The following is a 21,067-nucleotide window of genomic DNA, read 5'->3' as shown; positions in this document are numbered from 1 at the left end:
TGCTAGTAGAGTGTAGTTGTTAGGCCATGCAGGTAGATGTAAGGAATAAAGTACAGCAGAAATGGTAGCATGTGGAATGGAAGTGTTCTTTGTGCATTATTTAAGGATACTGTTATAATAGAAATTGGATATACAGAGAGCACATCAGTAGATGAAGCTTCTGAGTTGAGTTAATGTAGGCTATAAATATCATTTTTGGTAAAGAGTACCTTCAACAAGTTTAAATTGATGTTCTTTGATGGAAAAACAGAAAGGGTCTTCTGAATGTAGGGCATTGACCAAAAGCGGTATCATTTGGTAAAGAAGGGGCAGACAGGACAGTGGAAGGAAGGAACCATCTCTGAGGTAGTGTAGAATAGAGGCTTGTCATTGCTACCATTGGGGGCACCAGCAAAAAAGAGCAGAAGAAACTCACATGACTGAGAATACAGAGAAGGGAAGTGTAGAATCCAAAGTGTTCACAGACCATGTAGACAGATTATGATGGCCCTTTAAATGTACCTATGTATATTAACTGCCTCATTTACTGTTCTGTGGACTGACCTCTACCTTGAATTCTACATTTCTACCTTCTCTGATGATTATCTGTTTTCTGTCACCAAGTGGTTGAACATGACAGGGCAGATTGACATAACATAGCTGTAAAAACAGGTGGCTTGCAGCAGCAGAAAGTGTAACATTTTAGTCATTACCTAAACTATCAAAAAGTGTCTACTGGTAGCAGTTAATGAGTTCATGTGGTCATAGTCATGTCAGAATAACTGCCTTCAGCAAAATACCACAGCCCACTATTAGAAGTTCTTGCTGCGTGCACCAGGATTCACACGCTCCCGAGTGTTTTAAGTGCCTGCTGCATCTACTATGTGGAACTGACAAATGTGCATTCCAGACTGTTTCACAGCAGTACTGATACTTTAGGCCATAGTACTAGTAATTAACAAGTATCCCCAACAGCGCAATTGTCAGAGTATCTAGTATAGGTTGCAGAGTATCCCACTTAGATGTTCGATGAGGCAGTTTTCCTCAGCAGGCCATGCACAGAGGAAAAAAAAATAGCCAACTGGTAGCCTCCCAGTGGCAAAATTCCAAGCAGCTTAAATAATATGATTCAAGACAGAACTGTTTTCTCTTCATAAGAATAGTTCATTCTAATGGAGTTTTGCATATATTAAGAGCTTTTTCTATAGTTCTTTAAACCTCATTCATACTGAAAAGTAAACATGTTGAGAAGGAATTGTGAAACTGTGCAATAAAAGATATTTGAAAGTGAGAGACTGAAATGATTGAATGGAGAGGTTATTGTCATCTCTCCATAAGAATTTTAATTTTATAAACGTTGTTCTTAAACCTTTTAATTTGGGGGGAGGGGGATAGTACGGCTCCCTATTGAAATGTTAGCAGTTGAATTGATGAGTGCTGGCAAGCCCCAAAAAAAAAGACCAAAAATGCAGGAGAAGAATGAATTTTGAAAATCAGTCTTCTCCTTAAAACTTCATTTTGCAGGGGGACAAGTCCCCGTGCACCCCCCCTTGTGGGGGGTCAAGCCCCTCACACCCACCAAACTTATATATACCAACTCTGAGATCACCATACTTCTGAGAAAAGAGAATATGTAAGTCAGATCTTTTGCCCATTCAGTCTCTGCTTTTTGACAGTTCCTCTGGCAGGTCATGGCATTTCAAATGGCCACTGGCTAGTAGATTTTGCAATGGAAGAAGTGATTAGGGGACATATAAACATGTTGCCATGTGAGTTGAGTCTAATAGTAAGAATTCTCTACTGTTGTCTCTACTTAACCTGTAATATTCTGGCTCAAGGCAAGACTTCACTTCTTTGTATATTAAGATTATTTCATCACCTTTCATTGATTAAGACACCTCCTACACAGGTATGGTTACTACTGTAATATGACATATAAAGACTGTGTTCAGTTATGACACCTCTCATGCTGTGTATCCAGGGATATAAATTCAAATATTAATTTATTATGTCATGTCTGCTCTAATTGAGCAGTGCATGTACATGAGCTATTATTCCAGGAATCAAGCACAGTATTGTAGTCTCCATCCAAAATGACATACAGTTATTAATATAAATCCCTCATCTTCCAACTCAGTATCAAAAAAAAAAATATGCAAAGTTAACTCTCTCTTCTCACCCTGCCTTTCAACCTCAGCTAGAACAGTGGTAGGTAAAGGTGTCCTCCTCGTCCAGTTGGAATATGGCCTCTTTCTCATATCAGCTGCCTCCCAAAAAAAAGCATGGATGCCCTACAAACCACCACCATCAAAATTTGCTTCTTTATTGCAAAGTTCACTCTTCACGCACAGCACTCTAACACCTTCTCCAAAGCCGAGTGGCTTTCAGTAAAAGAAAGAGATAACTTTCTTCTTGGAGCACTACTTTTTAAACTTCTGTATCTTGAAACCTACTCTCTAATACCTGCCAAACTTGTTGAAAAAACTGCTTGCAATCCAGCACCCACACTCATCACGACCTTCACCAAACTTCACAATACCAAACATTACTTGTTTACCTTAGGACACTCTCACACTCTCTTTGTCAATCTATACCTACCCATTGTTGTTTGTGTCTTTCGGCTTTTCCCTGCTAGGGGTCGCCACAGCAGAAACTCCGGTCCGCTAATACCTACCCATATTAAAAAAAAAAAAAAAAGAAAGAAAAAAATCGCTTCCTAATCAAACTTCAGGCAGCAATTACAAAACTACCTTCTCCAGAAAACCTAGCACTCTTGTCTACAAAAGGTCACGTCACCTAGGGAACTAACCACTACTTTAACTATTTCTTTCAATGTGCCCTACTCTACATTATTTGACTTCTTACGTAAAATTTACATGTTGCAAATACCAATCAAAATTTGTATGAATGTTGTCTTTTCCTATACAGTTTTAATATTTTCTTAATTCAGTCATGAATTATTTAATATACAAGCATTTAGTGACGTTATACTACTCTGTACTTTGCTGTAACTTCACTTTTTTTTGTTCTTTTAGTTGTTATACTTTTTATTTTGATTTAGTCACCCGAACTGTGTCTGAAAAGGGTCAGTTTTGATCAAAATCCTACGCCAGTAAGCAATTATAAATAAAATAATATATTGCTGAACACTTGAAAAGGCAAGCAAACAATTGATGTAGTCTAAAACACAGGCATAAATGTATCCAGTTGCTAATTTCATGCTGTAATTTTCTAATGGTACTGTACATGTAATGCCATGTCATTCTGTTTCTCTTAAAAGCATGTCCCTTGTTTCATCATTTCTTATACAATAAACTACACTGTCTCTTTTTATTGAATCATGAAACTTGTCAGATTAGAATCCTTTTGTCTTTATTCTTCAGCTCAGTAATTTGAGTATATCTAGATTTAAAAGGACTTTATGCCCTCTTAAAGAAAAAAAAATAGTGGATAAATTCCAAGCTACTTAAAGGCTCATAGTAACCCCCAAGTATATATTTTAGGCATTTTGACTGACAAAGTGAAGTTGTACTTTTCTTGTATAAAAAAGACTGTGTATACAAATACAGAGATTTTTTTTTTTACATTTCTAAAGGTAATTTAGAGAGACATAAAGTAGTTAGAACAGAAGACAAGGTTAGAAAAGATTGAATAAGTTTATAAAGGTAACAGATAACAGTATACAAGAGAAGAGGCTTCAAAAATGTATACATTATATTAAGAAGAAAGAAGTGATGGGTGATATAATATGAGTTTATAATACTGCTGTGTGCATTATTAATTGCCTAGAATTTATATGGAAAGATAAATATAGCAGAAGGGGACATAACTGGCAAATTTTAGAAGGCAGCCTTAAGAGTGATGCTAGAATATTTTACTTAAGCCAGCTCCATAGTGAAAAGGGAAGAAGTCTAGCTTATGTCCCTATTATCCATTTGTGAATAGTGACTTCAGCACTGGAGGAGCCTGTCAGATATAGTGAAAGTGGGTATTCAACATTAACATACTCATCCTGGATGAAAACAGGTGATCCATTTTGTTGTACTACTGACACCTGGTGGAATGAGTGCAAAATGCATGCAGTTCATGGGCCAACATCCATGCTTGCATGCTTCTGTGTATCATACACCAAGTAGCACTGTAGCCAGAATTCGGTGTGCTCATGGAAGCACACGTCACAGGGATAGTAATGTAGGTGCCACTGTGGCAGCAAGCTGAGGACTAAAGAAAATACTTCTTGATACCCAGTCAAAGACAGCGTTGACCCCCTGCCTCTCCCTTCATCTAATTTACTGCCCTTAGATGTTGGATGGTAAGGAAATGATGAGGCCTAGTAGGTGATGGGTGGTTCAAAGGTAATGGGAATAGAATGGCAGAAAAAGATAAAGAAGGATTTTACTTTACTTGCAGATCAATGGATCTATCAACTTAACTAAATACATTAGTCGCAAACCAAACCATTTGTAGTAGTTTTGTGCTGGGATGGAGCATATGGCATGGACTGGTTAAAAACAGGAGCATTGTAGACAGTCAGATACAGTACTGAACTTTAGATAATGCAATGCAAAAAAGTTTTGCTTTTTTCTAGACTGTGATCATGCAAAGTAAATATAAATTAACCTTTGAGATTGAAATGCACAGTGATAATGCCTTAATTCACATGCTATTTATTGTCTTTGAGATGCAAACTGAAATTTTAAATGTAAAAGCTATAAAATAACTACATTACCAAAGTAATAACTAAATCACAGTAGTAAGTGAAGATGCCCGTAGCTTATCTTTCCAGACAATGAAAACATGTCACTGCTCTGTGGAAGGTGGTGGTACATGTAATGGGAGAAGTGTAAGGGTATGAGTCTACAAGAAGGGAGTTAGGAGGGGAAGATACCCAAATGGAGTGTTTTTTTTTTCAGTTAAGACAGAAATATTATATGTTATATGTTAGCAACACAGAAATCCAAGCAGTGAGTAATTCTCAGATTACCCACTGTAGGGTAAGTGGGAAATGGGCAGTGTTAGCCATAATGGCACAGCCTTTGTGATCCATTGTGGGTAAACTTTGAATTACCCAAATGCCTGCAAAGATACATTGCTAGCATAAGATGGCATCATTTAAAGAAAGAAATGCCCTACTTTTTTTTATATAATGCTATTGTATGTTGTGAACATAATTTTGTTTTCATCTCTCATTAGTGATGACAGCTGCACAGTATATCTGTTTTGAGCAGCACCTGCCAATTTTGTTATGCTGTTACTTAGTTTAAGTAGTGAACGTCCTTTAACACACAGGGCAAATGCATTTTGATTTCATGGAGCAAAATGTTGAATATTAAATAATAGTTATATTAACCAGCAGGGGAATTATGTTTTCCTTAAAAAAAAATGCATTCAGATTTCATGAGATAGTGGCAAATAAAATATGGTGAGTGTAATTTTTCCTATTTTTGCAGTTACACTGGTCTGTATTTCACTTTGGCTATTAAACTTGCTGGTGTGAGTACTGCTAGAATTATCATAAGTGCTTGGATTTGTTCGTCCAATGGGAATTTATATTTTGAACATTAATTACCTATTACTGTACTTCAGTAGATAAACACATGAGGATATGTTTTTCTTAGAAGTGGGATTCCAGTAGGTTGAGAACTCCACAGTGAACTGAGATGAAAAGATAATGAAGGAGGACTTAAATGATGGCATATGGTTGTGAGCTGGTGGATGATTGCCTTAGTAAGACAGTGCATAAAAATGATTTAAGATATAACAGTGGCTGACCTGGACCCCATTAATAGGAGAGCCAATACAGGGAGAATGCGCACTACAAGTGTTTCTGAACAACAATTTGCTGTTGCGAGTAGGGCAGGAGGCACAACGTACATAATGAGAGATCTGATGTTGTCAGTCTTCATTCATTCTTGACTGATGGGTTTGGTTCCGACCTATCGGGACTGACTTGGCTGTTATACATAGCTCATGCCAGCCAAAAACTCACTGAGCTAAGACTCTACCCACAATGCCTTTCTCGCTATTACTTCATATCTTGTTTGCTGCATAAAAAATGGGACATGTCAGCCGATGCTCTCAGCTAAGTGCTTTAAAATTTATTTCTTCTTGCTTAAAACTTTTGCTAAATAGTTTGGCGACTTTGTCGTTTAGTGTGTGACTATATTTCCGATTCTACCCACCCTTTTATTACCATTCGGTAACTCTTTATGCCATCACTGGTATCAGGTCTCCTCCCTTCTTCTATTACCTTTGGTAATCTTTGATACCATTGTTGGTATCCTCCCTATTTCTCCCTTCCTATACCATTGTTGGTATATCCAAAAGAAAAGAAAAAAAACTATTCCTTTCCTGTCCTTTCTCTCTGTTGTGTGCAAGTGTGTCTATGTGTATATATTAGTGACCAAGCTAACCCTTTAATATGACAGAGAAGCAAAAAGGGACATCAGTATTTAAGCAGTGTCAGGACTGTGGCAGAAAGATGCCCAGTTCTGATGGTCATCTTTCCTGCATGCATTGTTTGGGTGCCCGTCACTTGGATTTGACTTGTATTATTTGTCAGGGCTTTAGCACCCGTATTTTAGCCAAAAGGCACAACAAGTTAATTTTGAAAGGCTTTTTGAAATGTCCTTTTACTGAAGCCCTATCGAAGGCTGAGACTCCAAAATCTGCTAAACCTGAAGCAAAAAAAGAAAACACTCTCTGCCATCCTTTCCTGTGGCACATGAGTACAAGTCACATAAACCCCAAGTTCCGATGGTTTCTTCACATCCCAAAGCCAAGGTACCAAAATTGACAATTACTTCTCCTATGGCACCAAAAACAGGTAAGTCCTCACTGGTGCCGACAGTCATTGAACTGACTCAGACTAAAATCTCTTCGGCACCGGCCACTACTTCAGCACCGATGACCTCCTCGGCACTGACAATAGTTTCTCATTTGGTTCCACAATCCCCATCTACACTTAAACCTTTTGTGCCAAAAGTTGATCTTCCACTTATTCCCTGTTCTAGATATTCCCCTTCAGTGGACCCCCTTTTTGCATCAACAACCGAGTCCCTTTCTAGATAGTCTTGAGTCCCCTTCGGGAAGATCAATCCGTTCCTCCAGGAGTTTGTCAGAATTGGACAGTCAGATTAGTGGATCAGCTTTTGGCAGACAGAGGCCTCCCTGCACCGTCACAAACCTCTCTCCAACCTGGAGCTGAGGCTTATTCTCCAAGGACTCCTCCAGTTTATCCTCCTTCAACCTCCTTTCAGGTTTTGGAGCCCCTCACTTCGACGCTTCCAGTGCCAATTACTTCTGTGCTGAAGGTGGATCTCACTTTGGCACCAGAGTCGACTTTGTGGTCTTTAACTCCTACGGCTCCATCGCACACCCGGGACCGTGGTTTGGCTGTTGGCTCCGAGATCCTTGGACTGGTTCTGTTTTTTATTCGGTGCCGTCTATGGCTGTCGGGGCCATGGCAGTTTCGAGCACTGTCCTGGCTCCTACTCTGGGTGGCGGCTTGTCAGAGCAGGGTGTGACCCTGGTTCCAAGGTTGTCTTTCTTGGTTCTGGGCTCCCATCCCTCTTTGGATGGGCCTGCCTTCCAGATTATGAAGAGAGCTTTGGCCTTAGCAGGTTCCCAGCTGGTTCCATCCTCATTGGAGTGCCATATTTTTATTTCCTCTAGTTTGCAGCAGAAACAACCTGTTACGTCTAGACAGTGGGCACAAGAGCTGCAAGACACCCAGGTTCAGGGTTCCCCCCTTCGGAGTCCTCCTTAGAACCCCCCCCTGAGGAGCCACCCCATAAGAGGATGCACAGGAGGAAGCACCTGGATTCTCCTGAAGAATCTTTCACTGAAGACACATATTATGATGAAGGGGAAGGGTCCTCACAGTCACACCCAGAAGATGTCTCCTTTGGAGACATCCTAGAAATATTAAAACAGAGGGGTGATTAGAAGTCCTCAAACCCATCTACTGAGGAGTCTGTGTTCTTGCAACCTTTTCGTGCCCCCCCCTTCTACTTCTTCGGTGATCCCACCCACTGACGACCTAGTTAAGTTGATTGTTCAGCGAGAGTGGAAGGCTTCTGACTCCATAGGGCCTATTCCCTGGAAACTGGATAAGATTATTTCAGCCCCTGCGGACCAACCCCATTCCTCTGAGGGTCTTGCAGTGCATGCCATTGTAGTGGCGACAGCCACCAAAATGGAAATCGCCGAAGAAAGTTTAACTATCCATTCTCCTAACCGAGGGTCTCGAACGATGGATAGATTTTGGGAACTGGGGCTTTGCTTCATCGACCTTTTCTATTTCGTCCTTGAACTTCTTGGCATATTTTACAAGACTCCAAAGGGATCTGATAACTGAGCTTTCAGACACCCTTGCAGGAGCAGTATGGGATGAGGTTCAAGCCTTTCAGCTTGCCACCCTGGACTCGATCTCAAACTCGTCCATGTGGCTTATTGCTCATACAGCTGAAGGGACATCTAGAGCAGCGGGTAAAGGCGTTGCTATTAGGCGTTACACCTGGTTGCACTTGTGTGATTTCGTGGAACCCTTTCTTCCTCAATGCTCCTGCTGATGCTACTTCCTTGTTTGGTCCAGATGTTAGAGACACAGTAACCAGAAGTCTAAAAGATGGAAAGACCCTTTCTGCCATGGGCGTTCGTTTTTCTGCTCCTCAGTGTCCTTACTTCAGGAATCAGAGGAGTGGAAAAATGTGGTTCAAGAAGTTCCAAGGGCCTTTTTGGGACACATGTGGTTACTATTCCTCCGGAGCATAGGGGGAATTCTTCTGGAAGATGCCCCTCCCATGGCAGAGGGGTCAGCATCACCAGGGCTCCAAAGATTCCTTTCCTGGACAACCCTCTTAGTGCTCCTGAACGGAGGCCCGATTGCTTACCCCTGGAAGCAGTCGGAGGAAGGTTCTCTCTGCACCATTCAACCTGGCTTTCAATAACCTCAGACACCTGAGTGTATAGAATAATTACCCCAAAAGTCCCAAAAGCGAATCCCCAGTGTTCCACGCAATCAGAGGGATCTAGCAGCACTAGAAATTCAAAAGCTACTTCAAAAAATAGTCATCCAAGTAGACCTACCAGACCAAATAGGATCTGGATTCTACTCAGGATTCTTTTTAGTGCCAAAAAAGACAGGGGACTGGAGACTAATCTTGGATCTCAGCCTACTGAACAAATTTGTACAACAGTCAAAATTCTGGATGGTCTTGGTTCAGTCAGTCCTTCCCTTTGTGGAGAAGGACGATTGGATATGCTCTGTAGATCTTCAGGATGACTAATACCACATAAAAATGGACAAATGCTCCAGAAAATATCTCCTCTTCTGGCTAGGAGCCAGTCATTACCAATTTCAAGCACTGTCCTTCGGTCTCGCCACAGCCCCCATGGTGTTCACCAAATGCATGGCTGTTGCAGCAGCTCATTTGAGACCACAGAGATTCCCCGTGTTTCCATATCTAGACGACTGGCACCTCAGCACCACCTCCAGGCATCTACTGCTTTACACCACAGACTTTGTTCTACATCTTGCAGACACACTAGGCACTTCAGTCAACAAAGAAAAGTCTCAATTGACTTCCACACAGGATTTGGAGTTCATTAAAGCAAGGTTAAATTCAGTATCTTGCATAGCCTCCCTTCCTCTTCACAGACTGTTGAAACTCAGGGCGCAGCTTCAGGTAATCCTTTCCCGAAACAGAGTTCCTGCTCGTGTGGCACTACAAGCTCTGGGATCTATGGTGGCGACAATAACTTTAATTCCCTAGCGAGGTATTACATGAGGCTGCTTCAATGGCTGTTGGCATCACAGTGGTCAGTTCTAATGCACCCCATGTCCCATCCAGTCTTGACAACAAATCGCTGCAAGAAGGCTCTATCTTGGTGGATGAAGCCAGAAGAGAATCTATGGGGTCGTTCCTTTTCCCCCCCTCTCAACCCAAGGCCAAGGTGACTACAGACGCTTCCCAGATAGGGTGAAGGGGGGGCATTGTCTGGGAAAAACTGTTTAAGGCACTTGGTCCCCACAAGAGGCCAATTTGCACATCAGTATCCTAGAATGGCTGGCAGTGCTTTTACCATTGCATGCATTCCAGGCTGTCCTTCCTTCGAGGACAGTTGCAGTTCAATCGGACAACATGTCCGTAGTCTGGTATAGCAACAAACAGGGGGAACCAAGTCCTATCCTCTAGGTCAGGAAGCTCTAAGGATTTGGCAGTGGGCAGTCGCTTCTAACTGGTTTCTGATAGCAATGCATATCCCGGGGAACTCCAAAGTGATTGTGGACAAACGGAGCAGTTGTATCCTCCTGCCTCGTGAGTGGTCTCTCAGTCCCAGAGTAGCAGTGAAGATCTTTCATCAATGAGGTCAGCCTTGCTGCGACCTGTTCGCTTCTCCCATAAACCACAAATGCAGCAGCTACTTTGCCCTAATCCCCCCTCAGGGGATGTCCCCGACAGAAGCACTTCTTCTCGATTGGCCCCCAGGACTTCTGTATGCCTTTCCCCCATTTCCACTGATCTCCCAGTTTCTGAGGAAAGCCCAAAGTTTCAGAAACAAAGTGAGTCTCATTGCTCCTTACTGGCCCTGTCAAGTCTGGTTCCCTTTTCTTTGGCCTTATCTACTTCTCCGCCTGTGGACTTTGGACCCAGATCCGGACATGCTGTTTCACCCTCAAGGCCTGGTGCATCCCAGTCTTCAAAATCTCAAGCTGACGGCTTGTTTTTTTCCAATTCCAGTAATGGCCAGGCTGAATAACCTGTCCTCTCCAGTGCAAAAGATACTTCTGGCTTCTCATAAACCATCCACCAGGAAGTTTTATATAAGCAAATGGAAGAGATTTTCAGTTTGGGTGACTGCAAATCATATAGACCCTTTCTCAGCATCAAGTTAACAGGGTACTAGAATACTTAGCTATCTTGTTTGAAAAGGGAACGTCTATATCTACAATTAAGGTTCATTTGGCTGCCATTTCAAATTTTCATAACAGTTTTAATGACCATTCCTTTTTGTCTCATCATCTATATAAAATTTTTCTTAAAGGCACCCTGCATTTAAAACCCCCCTTTCAAGGACCCTATAGTGCCATGGAATTTGACCTTAGTCTTACAATGTCTAGTTCGACAGAGCAGCCACTTGCGACCCCAATTTCTTATCTTGGAAGATTCTTTTCGTAGTAGCTATCACATCTGCTAGGAGAATTTCAGAGTTACAGGCTTTATGTGTGAAACATCCATACATTATTTTTCACAAAGAAAGAGTATCACTCAGAACCAATCCTTCCTTCCTTCCTTCCCAAAGTGGTCTGAGAGTCTAATATCAACCAATCCATAGACTTACCAGTTTTCTTCCCAAAATTTGCAAACAAAGGAGAGTACTGTCTGTACTTGTTAGATGTCCACAGACAATTATATTTTTACTTGGACAGAACAAAATCTTCTAGAAAATCAGACCAACTATTTCTATCATTTTCAGAACCCAGATTGGGCAAGCCTATATCAAAGGTCATTTTGTTAGATCTCATTCTACAACATCTGTTTCCACTTCAGCTGTCTTCCATTCCAGTGCTTATATGGAAGACATATTTGCAGCTTCAACTTGGGCTACTCTGCATACCTTTATCACTCATTACAAGTTAGATATGGTCTCCAGGGGAAGAGCAACCTTTGGCTCTATGGTGCTCAGGAATGGGTTCCTATTACGTTATCGAATTGCTGAAACTTCGAACCTGAAAACATCGAACACAAGTGTTCGAAGTTTCAGCAATTTGAATTAAAAAAAAAAAAAAAAAAATCAGCGCATTAACTGTTGTAAGCAGGGGGGCAAGACCCCCCACACTCCCCGCTCTTTAAATATACCAACTCCGAGATCGCAGTACAGTGCAGTAAAGGGAAATATTCCCTTAACGCACTGTACTGCGATCTCGGAGTTGGTATATGTAAAGAGCGGTGGGGTGTGGGGGTGCAGGGGGGCTTACAACAGTTACTTTTTGCCCGTTGTTTTTTTTTTTGTTTTTTTTTTTTGTGTGTGTTCGAAATTATAAAACTTCGAGCATACAATTTCTATCTTGTGGTGTTCAAAGTTTTATACTTCTGATCACATAATAGGAACCCGCTCAGGAATATCCTTCCTTAGGGCCTAGAACACCAATCCCACGACAGGAATGAGCAGGACCAACCGATATAAAAGCTTCTTTATTTGTGTTAAATTCAGCCGATACAGCCCAAAAACACCACAGACAATACAGCAATTGATTCAGCCAATGCGGCCCAAAGACACCACAGACAGTTCAAAAGTTGAGAGCGCTTTCCCTTTGCCCAGTGCAAAGCTTCGTCAGAACAAACAAACCCAAATGAATCAATGAATATATAACTTCCTGTTCAATTAATCAATTAAATAATTGTAGTAACATTCTGTGTCATATTCCGTTGACCTATACTTATGCAGAGTGTGTACGAATCTATTACTTTGAAAAATGTATTTTTAAAACCAAATGTGTATAAATAGGAAAACATTTAAAATGTTCACAAAATGTTGTTAGAAACTATTCGCTGAACCAAAAACCAGTTCCTTTGTATACAACCTAAATTGCATGAACATTAAAATTGTCAACATAAATTTGTGTCAACAATAATCCTAATGTATAAAATCAAAAAAGTCAATATTCTTTAAATAGTTAATGTTACAATATGTGCATAATAGAGCCACTAAAACCGTACAAAGAAAATAATTCAACATGTATCTTAAAAATACATAATTATACTTAATATGAAAATATGACAATATTCAAAAAACACTTTATTAAGTAATAAGTTATAACTTAGCCTGCCTTAATTTCAAAACACTATTGATACTAATGTTGTCATTAAGACCTGTGGGGCTTGCTGGCATCAGTTTTAAGCTGCCAAAAGAGTTCACAGAGCTCAATTCTTGATTCCCAGCTACCCCCGTTGGATCAATACTAATTTGTTCAATCACAGCAAATTTTATGTTCATATTGTTACAAAGTTAAAGAATGTTTATAAAAAGCATTAGATTCCTTTTGTTTGTCAATTTCATAAATGTTTTGGGTATGTTTTTATGATAGAAATGTGCTGCTTTTCTGCTTCTTATGTTTTTTAGTTAAAGGACTTAAGCATTTGTAAGGGAAATTAAGTGTATTTAGTGCTTGTCTGCAGTTTGTGACAGCTTACCTTCCAACCTTCTTTTTGCTATGCTTATCAAAAAAAGGTATTCCTTAATATTTGGGGACAAAAGTGTACTGCTTTTGTGTCTTTTGTGATTACTGGCACTGTTGTGAGGAAAAGTAAAGTGAGCGTAGTACGTGTGAACACTTGAGTGAATACTTACCTTCTGATCAACTCGTCCCAGCTAGGCTCACCAGTGAAGAGGCTTCTGGCATAGCAGGAGCATGGATTCTCTTACTTCTCATACATTTCCTTCTTCAACTGTACCTAAAAAGAAAAAAAATCTACCAAGGAGCCCTTACCTATTCCACAGGCTCACTCATCGTGCTTCAGCTATTAGTGTGTGACTCTGTAGTAGCCACAGCTTGTTCCTCAGACCACTTATTGGTTTATCCAGGAACCTCTAGTATAGTCCCTACCACCACTATGGACCAGGGGTTAGCCATGCATTCTGCAGCTGTTCCAGTGCCCATTCTGGGCAAAGGAGAACCACTTTCTTTGATTATGGGAGTTTTTCTGGGAGGTTCTACATGAGGCAGCCGAGGAAAGAGACCTGTTTCCCAGGTTGAAGTGCCATCTTTCATTTGGTCTTCATCTAGGGATGTCCATAGGAAAAAAAGAAATAGAAAATTGGGTATAATTTTCTTAAAACAGTGTTTCTGTTAATAAATATGAATTAATTACCTTGGCTGAGGCTTATTGCAGGCTTTGGATCCTTTTGAACAGCAGAGAAATATATGTTTAAATCGTAGTTCCAATAGTCCTGAAGATATTTTATAAGAGGATTCTGATAAAGATAGAGACAAGGCTTCATCTCTGTTTTCTTCACAAGTTCCTGTTTCTGATTCTGAGGAGAGTGATTTCTCAGTTTCTGTAGAATAATTTTTCTTTACTGAGACTGTATCAGAGGGATCAGATGTGTGTGTTACCTCTTTTTTAAGGAGTTATTATGACATGTTGCAAGTTGATATGCCACACTTTACTCCTATTCGTAATATTATACTGGCCTTGAAGGGTGCTTTTGACTTAGCCTATAATAATCCTGATAGTCAATCTTTAGTCACTAAAGAGGCTGACAGACTATAAAGATCCTCCATCTAACAAGTATTTTTGTCATCTCAATTCTGACCAAGCAGCTATTTCTATTTCTTCTCCAGCTGCTAACAAGTTTTAGGTTAATGCCAATCCTTCTCCTTCTGATAAAGATGGTAAAGCCTTTGACAGGTTTGAGAAGATAATCTTCTCTTCTTCTACTTAACCTTCAGAATTTTGAACTACCAGGCTCATATGTTGAAGTACATGTTGTCTTGTGTTGGTAGTTTGAGAAACTTTTCTGCCACTTTGCCTTCAGAATGCAGGTCCTTCTAATCCTGAACCTAATCTAATTTAATTTAAGTCTAATTGATTAATTAATTTTTTTAATCCAATTTTGGCTAGACTTAAAATGGCCTGTAAGGACAGCTAGCCTAGTACTTATCTGTGAACCTATTGCTATTCATTCTCATGTACCTAAACATTCTTTAAAGTGTGTGTGATTGTGCTGACTCCATATATACAGGGCTATATCTACTGCTTTTTTGATGAGACATTTTGCTGGAGTAAATATTCTGAAGTTTTCAGAAGATATTAAATTTGAGATTTTGAATTATTTTGGATAAGGAGATTTTGTTTGGTCCTTCTGCTACTCAGGTATTCAATTTGATTAAAAAGGAACATTGATTCAGGGGGCTACTCAGATTTTTTTCAGCCCTCTTTTCCTAAATCTATTAACCCCCCCTCCAGTTCCTTTTTCAAAAAGAAATAAGCAATCCCAGCAAGCTTCTGGCAAGCAGGGCTGTAAGAAAAGGTGACAGGAGGGATCTAATAAAAAGCAGGGATCCTTTCAGAAAAAAAGGACAGACCTTCACTTCAGAATGACTATTCCAACATTCCCCACCTACGAATGCCACTTCTTCAAATCTGTCCCAGAAACTGGTTCACAGTTTTCCCCTTTGGTAGCAGATTGTTTCTGACAACTGGCTTCTGAGAGCAGTCCAGGAGAGTTACAAATGGCAATAGTAGTGTATCTTCTTTTTGAGGTATTACTTCTCATCCTCCAAACCAGACAGAACTGGTTCTTCCAGTTTTACATCATATGCTTTCCTGGGGGGGGGGTAATAGAACCAGTGCCCTAAAATCAGATGAGAAAAAGATTTTATTTAAGAATGTTTCTTGTGCCAAAGAGATATGCTTCCTGGAGACCAGTTCTTGATATGTATTTTCTCAACTTGTTTGTGAAAATGACAAAGTTCAAGGTACTGACTTTGTAAAGTCTGTTACCTCTCACTCTTCCTGTAAGTTTTTTGGTAACTCTGGACTTGAAAGATGCTTATCATTACATTCCCTTTGCCACAGACTTCTGAGGTTTTTCTCAGATTTTCTGTGTCAGTGTCACATTATTGGATGCCCTTCTATTCCAATGTTGCAGTATTCATTCGATGTGGGATTTTCCACCTCAGACAATCTGATGTCGACTCCTATACAAAAGCTTTTGCCTGGCTGCTGTAGGTGCATGGGACGTCACACATAGGGCCATAAACCAGGGACCATAAATGTGATGTCAGCACACACAGACCTCCAAACTTTTCAGCTGCAGACGTCGTCACTTCACTTGCTCAGCTCCTACTAACAAGTACTTCAGAAAGATAAGTACCTTGTTGGGGTTTTCTTGTTTTCTTTTATCATTGCTTGAGCTTGGTTTGCTGTAGTTCTTGGCTGATGTCAGCTAAAAAAGGCAAATATAATTGCGCCTGGCAGATGCCGCACAAAGATTCCCATGGTAAGTGCGTATTTTGTCTAGGTAGGGAACACAACCATACATCATGTTCCATTTGTAAGTCCTTCGTGCCTAAGACACTTCGCAGTCATTTGGCCTCATTAAATTTATATCTCAAGAACCAGCATCTGAAACACCTAGCCATTAGGATGGACCCGGAATCGGTCGACCAACCCGAACCACCCAGGAAGAAGGCCAAAATTTCCAGGCCTGTTCCTACTGCCACTCTGCTTTCGGACGTCCCGCCGGCTTCTGATATAGGGGCTGAGGAATGCCCGATTTCTCCATCAGCTTCGATGGCTCCTGCTGAAGAAGCCATTTCTGCAGCCATGGAATGCATGTCCGAAGAGACTATTCAGCCTTCGGCACCAACAGATGTCGAGGGGGAACCTCTTGTTGGATGACTGACTGAGGCCTCTCCTACTGCAGGCCGGGCTTCAATCCCTAGGCCGTCCTGAAGCCTACTCCTTCCAAAAAAAGACAGAAGACAAAGCAATTCACTCCTTCTTCTGAAGCACAGCCAGATTGGCAGTCTTTCACAAATTCTCTTATGCAGGCCTTCATGGCCCTTAGGCCCACAGGCCCTGCTCCTTCTACCATCCCTGTGCTCAGCCCTCACCCAGCCTCTGCCTTTTCTCCCCAGCATCAAACTATCCAAGAGGGAGAAGAACAGCAATACCAATATGATTCTTCCTCAGAGGATATAAAACACCAGAGGCCAGCATATGCAGCTAGTAAATACTTTTATTGAAAAATGGATGTCAATAAGACATATAATGCCGCAAAATATATCAGTTCACACTGGTTTCGGCTATGCAGCCTTCATCAGTGATAAAGCATTATACATCCACAAAATCTCATGAATATTTATAGATACCACCAGCCAATGAAAATATGGTATGGTCCAACCCGAAGGCTGGTTTCTCATAATAATTTATATGATTTAATAAAACATATAGTATCATCACCATCTAAATACTACAAACAATTATCAAAAAGTGAATAACAATGTCATATGTATATATGTTGTAACCATAAGAACATATAACAATGATAAACATAAAAAGTAATAAACATACACAATAAACAACAAAACAAGGATTACTAAATGATTAACTGTCAACAATGTGCTACCTTGTGAATATATCAGATGTACACATAGTCTGCTGTATAAACATTCAGTTGGGCTAGTATTGTTATAAAAACATAAGTATGATATATAGCTGAATGTCAATGGGTTATGGCATAAATAGATGAAATAGTCATCCACCAACTTATCACAAAAATTATGGCTTGCCAATATATAGCCCATATTTTACCCAGACCCCTGAATGAAAAATTGAACACAAAAGTGTTCTGTGAAAATATACAACATGAACGTAATCCTTAGTTTGTCTGAACCGATGGTTAATAAACCAACAGAATTCATCTCATGATAATGAGAAAACTCCGAAAAGTTCATGTTCTACCCAATAGTAACACATATAATATGTTTTGGGCAATCACAGCATATGTATCAGTTAATCCAAATAATCTATAAATTTGTAAGTGTTCATTCAGGTCGGGGGGGAATAAAGCCCCAAGGTGAATTATCCAATATTTTTCTTTGTTGTTCAATATACTATGCCACCCTTTTTGATTACTCCTGTCTCCAGTTATTTTGTCTATGATCATGAACATAAATTTGGCATTATGATGTTTACATGTGTGTCTGTAGAGAGCATTAGTCTCCTTTTTGTTTTTAATGTCACTTTTGTGTTCACCCATCCTAATCCTGAGTGATCGTGATGTTTGTCAGACATAAAATGCTGAACATTGACACGTTGCCAAATAAATGGTCCAACTACTACTACAATTTCCAAAAACTCTAAGATTATAGACTCTACTTGTATTTGCACTGGAGAACTGTTTTAATTTACTTACCTGGTTGCAGGATGCACAGTGCCCACATGGAAAAGTTCCCAAAAGTTCATCTCCAGACATTGTCAACTGTTTATAAATGGCGCCTCCACTTTCCTTATGCTTATAATGTGAGAACAAGGCTCCTAAGGTCTGTATGAAAATTGACATTTAGGGCCCAAAATGTTTCTTAATCGGTCATTTGCTATTAAAATGTTCCAGTTAGAATCAAGAATGTTTCTTATCACCTTATGATTTCTACCAAATGTGGTGACAAACCTTAATGGCGACTCTTCACCTGTCGGTTGTCGTTTTTGGTACTCCAATAACTTATTTCTATCCTGGTTGTCAGACCATATACTGGCTAATATAATGTCAGATTGGTGATAACCTCTTTCTAAGAATCTGTTTTGAAGATCCTGTTTTGCCGTCTCAAAATCTGTCTTGGATGAACTAATACGTTTGATCCTCAAAAATTGAGATTTTGGTATGTTACGGATGGTGTGGTTACTATTCCTGACGCAACATCTTAAACCTCTACTTACAGAGGTTAGGGCCAGGTTACAGGATACCACACAGTTCCTTCAAATTATACAGGACACACAACTTGAACTGCATTGGCTTATGTGTACCTTAGATGTGAAGTCCTTATATACCAGCATACCCCACTGGGCAGGCTTACAGGCGTTACAACACTGGTTAGAACACTCCCAATTTATATCCACCAGGATTTAATACTTTGCTTATATGTATGGCCGAACATGTGCTCAACAAGAATGTTTTCTATTTTCAAGGAGAGTGTTATTGGCAACTCCAAGGTACTGCTATGGGGGCATCTTTTGCCCCCATATATGCAGATCTTTTTATGGCATACCTTGAAGAATGCATGATATACAACCCACTTCACAATATCTATATGGTTGAAATTGATATCTGGCGCAGATACCTCGATGACTGTTGGATGGTGTGGCGTGCGGATTCTGCATATTTGCAGGAGTTTGTGGAATATCTGAATGGTAACATTTGGGGAATAGTATTTACAATTACATATGATCTTAATACTATTGATTTTCTGGATGTTACGGTTTATAGGAACAATGACCATACTTTGAGTACCAAAACATACAGGAAATATCCACAATACAACACCCTACTCCATGCATCCAGTATGCATCCACGCCGCACCATCCTTAACATACCAAAATCTCAATTTTTGAGGATCAAACGTATTAGTTCATCCAAGACAGATTTTGAGGCGGCAAAACAGGATCTTCAAAACAGATTCTTAGAAAGAGGTTATCACCAATCTGACATTATATCAGCCAGTATATGGTCTGACAACCAGGATAGAAATAAGTTATTGGAGTACCAAAAACGACAACTGACAGGTGAAGAGTCTCCATTAAGGTTTGTCACCACATTTGGTAGAAATCATAAGGTGATAAGAAACATTCTTGATTATAACTGGAACATTTTACTAGCAAATGACCAATTAAGAAACATTTTGGGCCCTAAATGTCAATTTTCATACAGACAGGGCAAAACCTTAGGAGCCTTGTTCTCACATTATAAGCATAAGGAAAGTGGAGGTGCCATTTATAAACAGTTGACAATGTCTGGAGATGAACTTTTGGGAACTTTTCCATGTGGGCACTGTGCATCCTGCAACCAGGTAAGTAAATTAAAACAGTTCTCCAGTGCAAATACAAGTAGAGTCTATGATCTTAGAGTTTTTGGTAATTGTAGTAGTAGTTGGATCATTTATTTGGCAACGTGTCAATGTTCAGCATTTTATGTCGGACAAACATCACGATCACTCAGGATTAGGATGGGTGAACACAAAAGTGACATTAAAAACAAAAAGGAGACTAATGCTCTCTACAGACACACATGTAAACATCATAATGCCAAATTTATTTTCATGATCATAGACAAAATAACTGGAGACAGGAGTAATCAACAAGGGTGGCATAGTATATTGAACCACAAAGAAAAATATTGGGTAATTCACCTTGGGGCTTTATCCCCCCCCCCCCCGGCCTGAATGACCACTTATAAATTTATAGATTATTTGGATTAACTGATACATATGCTGTGATTGCCCAAAACATAGCATATGTGTTACTATTGGGTAGAACATGAACTTGTCGGAGTTTTCTCATTATCATGAGACGAATTCTGTTGGTTTATTAACCATCAGTTCAGACAAATTAAGGATTATGTTCATGTTGTATATTTTCACAGAACACTTTTGTGTTCAATTTTTCATTCAGGGGTCTGGGTAAAATATGGGCTATATATTGGCAAGCCATAATTTTTGTGATAAATTGGTGGATGACTATTTCATCTATTTATGCCATATCCCATTGACATTCAGCTATATATCATACTTATGTTTTTATAACAATACTAGCCCAACTGAATGTTTATACAGTAGACTGTGTACATGTGATATATTCACAAGGTAGCACATTGTTGACAGTTAATCATTTAGTAATCCTTGTTTTGTTGTTTATTGTGTATGTTTATTACTTTTTTGTTTATCATTGTTATATGTTCTTATGGTTACAACATATATACATATAACATTGTTATTCACTTTTTGATAATTGTTTGTAGTATTTAGATGGTGATGACACTATATGTTTTATTAAATCATATAAATTATTATGAGAAACCAGCCTTAGGGTTGGACCATACCATATTTTCATTGGCTGGTGGTATCTATAAATATTCATGAGATTTTGTGGATGTATAATGCTTTATCACTGATGAAGGCTACATAGCCGAAACCAGTGTGAACTGATATATTTTGCGGCATTATATGTCTTATTGACATCCATTTTTCAATAAAAGTATTTACTAGCTGCGTATGCTGGCCTCTGGTGTTTTATGAGCTAATGGTTCGGCCGAGCATACCCTACTTGCAAAGCGTTTCGTTTTTTCCTCACAGAAATCAGTCTCTTTTGTGTCTCAGATTGCTTCCCCTGTTGACTACTATTCAACATATGAAGCATCCATTGAAGGGGATTGCCCATCTGAAGACTTAACTTTTGGGGAGACTGTAACTAAAATGAAGGAATACTTCAAGTGGGACACTACCCTGATGTCTGACACCCAGAAGAGATATTTTGAACTACTGCAACTGGAGTCTCCCTCTTTTTCAGCAATACCTGCTGTG

At 39.7% G+C, this 21,067-nt stretch overlaps 1 protein-coding gene across 1 annotated transcript in view; it reads left to right on the top strand.

Annotated features, from left to right (window-relative positions):
- SYNGAP1 (synaptic Ras GTPase activating protein 1) overlaps positions 1-21,067 on the top strand; it is a 2,730,366-nt gene that overhangs the window by 2,147,451 nt on the left and 561,848 nt on the right. The window lies entirely within an intron of this gene.

The sequence above is a fragment of the Protopterus annectens genome, chromosome 9.part0, assembly GCF_019279795.1.
Source record: "Protopterus annectens isolate FY-2018-M chromosome 9.part0, PAN1.0, whole genome shotgun sequence".
Lineage (NCBI taxonomy): Eukaryota > Metazoa > Chordata > Ceratodontiformes > Protopteridae > Protopterus > Protopterus annectens.
This window is presented reverse-complemented; position numbering and strand designations above follow the sequence as displayed.